Raw genomic sequence first — 6,114 nt, forward strand, 5'->3', positions numbered from 1 at the left:
GCATGTTGTGGGGTCACAGGCCCAGGCTTGGGGTTCAGAGCAGTTCTGGAAGAGCTCTTGGCTGGGGCCATTGTGGGGGATTCACAACTGCCTGTAGCACAGATGTTCTGAAAAACATGGCTGCTTTGGAGATGGTTCAGGGATCCTCTAACAGAAAAGCAGCATTGTTTTTAGCATCCCGTTTTAAAGGTACTCCAGTGTCCCGTAGCCCTTTCTTTAGACCAGCTTACTCTTGTTTCTTTCTAAAAACACTGCTTCTCTGTTTACAGCTTCCTAATGTCCTTGATGTTCAGCAGAGATGCAAGGGGCAGCTCTCTGTGAAGCCAGAAAAATTTGTATGTGTGCTTCCAAGATGCAAGTTGCTTTTCTTACAGTGTCCCTGCAGTAAATAGGGGTCTCGTGTTGGGTATGCTTTTTACTTGTATGTCCTCAGAGGCTAGCATAGCCATGGGCTGAAGGAAGGCAAATGGGAACTGCCTCATCAGTTAAGCTACAAGAAATGGTGCAAGGAGCCACATCCTGAGCAGCATCAGACACTTGTTCTGTCTGCACTGTGGCTCAGTGCTCCAGATGTGATAGCACAGCTGTGCTGCACAGCACCGGGCTGGGTGTCCTCACAGAGCTGCTCTGTCAGCTGAGCCCAGGAACTGCCAAAACCACCCTGTGTGGTTTCATGTCAGCAGCTCCCGTGATGTGAGAGGAATGTGCTCATCCATATTTAAGAGCTGGGGCTGGGCCATGCCTGTCCTCACCAGTGCTCAGCTGGTGGATCCTGTCCGGTCACCCACGGCTGTATCCGGGCTGGCACAGGGCTTGTGTGCAAGGGATGAGAGGCCTACTTTTAGATCAGGGAATGCAACACTGGAAAGGTCACTGAATGGGACCAAATCCCAACTGGTCCTCATGATGGCAGCAGCATCATGTTTAGGTCTGGTGGAACTAATCATGATCTCTTTTCACAGCAGCTGTTTTACCCCAACCCAGGTACCTCCCCTGCCCAGGGCTCTCTCCCTTGGGGCCTCTCTTTTTGCCCAGCAGGAAAGGCTGTCCATGAACTCCCCATCACAGGATGGTGGAAAGTACAGGGGGAAAGCACCCAGGAAACTGCAAAAACAGTATTTCTGTTTGAGGTCTTGACAGTGAAACACCAAGAAGTTCTTCTGTCTTGAACTTCCCTGTGGGTCCTCAAGGTTTGCCTGTTCCTGTTCCTGGCCTCTGTCCTGTGGCATTATGCTCATGTGCCCAAGCAAACTTGGGCTTGATAAGTGGTGCAGAGGGAAGTTTCCAGGGGAAATCCAAGTAGCCATGAGGACAGCCTGTGTTTCAAGCCCTCTGACTCAGCAAGGAGCTCATTGCTTATATTCCACTGTTGAAATCAACAGAGTTGTTGTTGCCAAGTTTACTGACAGTAGAGAACAGCCCTTCATTTCTTTGTAAATAGGGACATTTCTGGATGAGATTTACAGTTCTCCTGGTGACTGAAATTCCCACTGATCACGCGATAAAATATTCCTTTTCGCAAAAAAAAACCTGAGGAATTTTGTTGGATCTTCAGGGCAATAACCGTTTCTTTTGCCTTCCCTGCCTTGGCACAACCTGCATCATAGGGCTGGGTAAGGTGCTTTGCTCCTGGGATTTTTCCCAATAACACAGTGGTCAGACATGGATTCTTCCTAAACCACTTCCTAAATGGATGGGGTTGTCATAATTGTTTTAAACATCACCTTCAGAGAAAAAAGGAAAATATCTAAAGTAAATAAATGTGAGTGTTGGATAGGAAATCCAGTGCTGTGATGTAAAGTCAATAATTTGGATGCAGTATGTAAAGATAAGTCCCGTGTGTGTGTTTTTAACTCCTCCAGGCTTCTCTCTACCTGCATCAGAAACAAGTTGCTTGACTCATCAGAGGTTGAAAGGGCAAGTTTTATATATATATTTAATTTTTAAATTTTTTTTAACTGAGAAAAATAATATTCCTTTGAGGGTTCTGTTTGGTACACCCCATGCAAGCATTTTCCCAGAAATACAGCTGGAACAGCAACAATGCAATTCATTTTTCTTGCTGTGACTAAAACAATGGCATCTAAATCCACACACCAAGGCTGAAGGTCGACTGATTGTGGAGACATAGCAGTTCTTGTTTTGCAATGGATTATGAATAACTTTGGGAAATGGAATAATATTGCTGCGAGTTGTCATGCCTGCCTACAGGCAGTTTTTTAACTCAAGATTTTCTTCTGTTTTGGATATTTAATAGAACAAAATTAGACACCCATTCAAGCATTCCCACACTTTTGCAAGGCAAAAAAATCCTCTTTTTTAAAAAAATGTAATTCACTTAGGAGACACAACCTTGAGCTGTCTTAGTATTTAAACACTTGCAAAAGGCATTTTGGTGGAAATGAGAAAACCCAGACCCAAGGGTCAGGGCCAAAAGCAGAGGAAATTGTGCTTTCAGGTTCAGCCTCCTCCCTGCAGGCAGTGCTGAAATGTCACATGTGGCATTCCATGTGGTGCTTCCAAATAACAGCTCCTTCCTGAGCTTGCTGGGAGAACATCTTAGCACAGGCAAATCCAGCCTTTGATCTTTGAGCTTTGTTGTTTCTCTCCACGTCTGCTCGCAGACAGTGCTCCCGTCATTCTGGGGAATGGTCTTTGTTTCAGAGGGTGACTAACAGCTGCTTAGCAAGGCACAGGGTGGACTCAGCCTTGAGATCAGAGGAAAAGAGGCACCATGGGCTTTTGCTGGTGCTTTGGAGGCTCAAGGCCCTTTTGTTTGAAGAGCTCTCAAGATGAAAGCATGAGCAATTCATTCCTGCACTCCAGCTGGGGCTGTGAGGGGAAGATGACGGTCCACGAGTGCATGACGTACTTTTGGAGACGAAAGCCACCAGACTTTTGGCCTTGTGCTGCTTCATGAATCCCTGATGATTAATTCCATGATTGCCTCTTACCCACTCAATGAGCTTCTATTCATAGCACAGTTCTTTCAGGAAATATTTTTCCCCCGAGTTTTGGAAAAAAGTATTGAAAAGTTGTGAGCTCCCTCTCTGAGGAAGTGATCCCCAGCACCTTATGCCTTGCTCAAGGTGCCATACTTGTGTGATTGGTTTGATTTTCCCTTCATTTCAGTTCTGGGATTACCCATGATGTGCTTCACCAGGAAGTACTGTTGGATAGGAGCCACCTGGTCTAGTGGAAGGTGTCCCCATTCATGGCAGGTGGGTTGGAATGGGTTGATCTTTGGCATCCCTTCCAATTCTAGCCATTCTGTGATTCTGTAAAAGCCCCTGGTGGTAGGGATGACATGCTGTCCTCAGCAGTCCAGCCCTGCCAGCAGTAGTGGTGGTTTTGCTGCTAATATGGATCTACTTACTTCAGTAGAAGCTTCTCTATGCCTGACCCCTACAGAAAATGGAGAGAAGCAAATTCCTTCCCTTTTGCAGCCATTTTTTAACCAACTGGAAGACAATTATCACATCTGTAGTCTGTGCCTCCCCTGGAAGTACTTCCTTAGTCCATAGACAGAAAAAAGTTGAAAGCCACTGCTCTGCTCTAACCAATATTAATCAAAGCTCTCATTCTCTGTGAATGCAGCTTGTGAAATCATTCCTGTTTTCTGCGCTTTCTTCTGATTCTCAGCCTCTCTTTCTCAGCTGCAGTTTGCCATCCCCTTCCCAGAGGCTGAGTGCAGCCCCCTTTCTGCCTTCTGGCTTGGTTTGCTGTTTCTGCACTTCTACTCTGTTCACACAAAAGCAGCTCTGTCTTGCCTGACACCAGTCTCCCCACAGTCCTGGGAACCAAGGCATAATCCTGCATCCCCTAGCAAAGCCATGGCATGTCCCCAGTCCCACACTCATTATGGAGCTCAGGAAATCGGCCTACTCGTGCTGCCAAGTACAATTTCATGCCTGGCCAAACATAAACTATGCCTGGTCAAATGTCTTGGGATTTAAGTGCTCACCTTTAATCTGCCATTCACTCTTTCTGCCTCATTTAGAAAGAGGTATAATCTCCGTGCAGCTTGCAGGTAAAGCCTTACACTGACAATTCAAGACTTTCAGGTAGCATGAAGATGGCAGAAATATTACAACAGCCTTTTTCCGGAGTTTTCTGTGCCTTACATAGTCTTTTCTGGGAAAATGTATTCTAATGGAGTCGTATGAATTTACAAATACAAATTGAGAGTACTACACTAGAAGAGTATTTGCAGTGCTCTGTGTGACAGGGATCAAGGCAGGCAGGCAAAGTTCACGTGTTCAGTGTCCTCAAGCTGGGACTAGAGAAAGTTCTAGTAGTTTTTGAAGAGTTAATCCACTTCTGTTACCCATTAATGTACATCAGCTTTCACCTTTTCTCAGTACTATCTTTTTGCTGTAACAGTAATAGCAAATAGTTTAAATCAATGCTCCAGCAACCTGACTGCTCTCTTACTCAGGATTTATGGGGGAGGTGGGCCAATCCCAGTACTAATGTCATGGTGTCATTAGCAGTATTACACAAAATTGTCCTCGAGGAATGGAAATGCACAGTGATGCTGAGCAGAGCATTCCTGTATCTGCCTAGTACCAAAGAACAAAAATTACTGGCTTTGGGGAGTAAATCCAAACAAAACAAGATTTCATGGAGAAAGATGCAAAATCCATAAGATAAATGTTTGCTAAACACCGGTGCTTGGGAGAAGAGTGATATATAACTACTAAAGCAGTGAAGCCTAAAATTAATATAACTTTACTTTTCAGTCATCCCTGAGATAATAATGCCCTGGCACCTCTTGTCATCCCAGCTGTGTGTGCTGGGGTGGTGTCAGGCCACATCACCCAGCCTGTAAAGTGGATGCAATACATCATTCCTCTTCTTACTAATCATCCTTAATATTTTAAACCAACTGAGAGATCATTTCTGAAAGACACCACATAATAGGGAGCTAAACATTATAGTTGTGCTGCACTAAAAGGCACATTCCAGGAATATTTTGACTGATTGATTATGATCCCCAGCTCAGGCACAGCCTCCTGGGCAATGTCTTAGCACTCTTCCTTTCTTGCCTCAAGTGAGTCTGTTTCCCATATCTTCCTTCCAGGAAAGAACAACTTCACAGAGCAAAATTGGTGAAATGGTGGCATCCAATGGCTGGTCTCAGATGGCCAATGCCACCTCATGCACTCTGACTGCTGTCACTGACCTTTGCTTTTCACCCCAAACCAGAAGCAAACAGTATTGTGAAACATCAGAGATCTCTGAAACAAAAAAACCCACCCACACAGCACTGTCAACTGTGCCAGATCTGCCTCTCTCCCCACCCCCCAAAAAAATGCAACATTCACTGCTGAGAAACTAAGTCTGGAGAAAGTTTGGCTTTTTCATTTAGTTTGATGCTTTTGAGACAGCATTATTTACCAGAGATGCATCTGCACGTAATAGCTTGGGCCTTTTGAGGTAAGAGTGAGAAGAGTGTCATGGGGGGAATGTAACTCTGTGCTGGGATAGGAATAGGGATGATGGTGTTTTTCTTCACAGAGAAACAACAAGCAGAAGGAATCAACAGGGTAATAATTGAGCTTCTTGGCAGTTTCCTACAAGAGCCACATATTCCACATTTAAAAGCCCTGGGAGGCCTTTCTTCTCTTTTCTTGGAATGTGAAATATGGCTGTAATCAACACTGGGTCTTCCACAGAAGACAGCTGGACAACAGCAGCTCATTTTGGAAAGCACATCCCTTCCTTTTTCCTTGCTCAGCTGGCCCCAGGGTCTGCTTTGCAGCCCAGACTGAGCATACCCCTGCCCAGAGGCACCCCTGCTCCTCACCTATCCTGGAACCCCCTCTCCACTTGCACAGCAGTTGGGGCAGGGCTGATCCATGGCCTTGCCATAATGGGGTTAACCTTAAACTGGTTTGCTCAAGAGCAAGCAGCCAGAGAGCAGCAGCTCCCAGAGGAAGCTGGCTGTGCGCCTGCCACTCACTCACAGGATGCCAGGCTGCAGGATCTGAGTGTCCCAGGAGAGGCTGTGACAAAAGGCAGACCATTGTGCCCAGCTTTCCTCCATGACTTCAGGGGAGCAACTTGCTTTTATTAGGAAACGGAAACCGAGCACCTTATCTAATCCCAGGG

The sequence above is a fragment of the Passer montanus genome, unplaced genomic scaffold (assembly GCF_014805655.1).
Source record: "Passer montanus isolate IOZ18808 unplaced genomic scaffold, ASM1480565v1 scaffold27, whole genome shotgun sequence".
NCBI classification, from domain to species: Eukaryota; Metazoa; Chordata; class Aves; order Passeriformes; family Passeridae; genus Passer; species Passer montanus.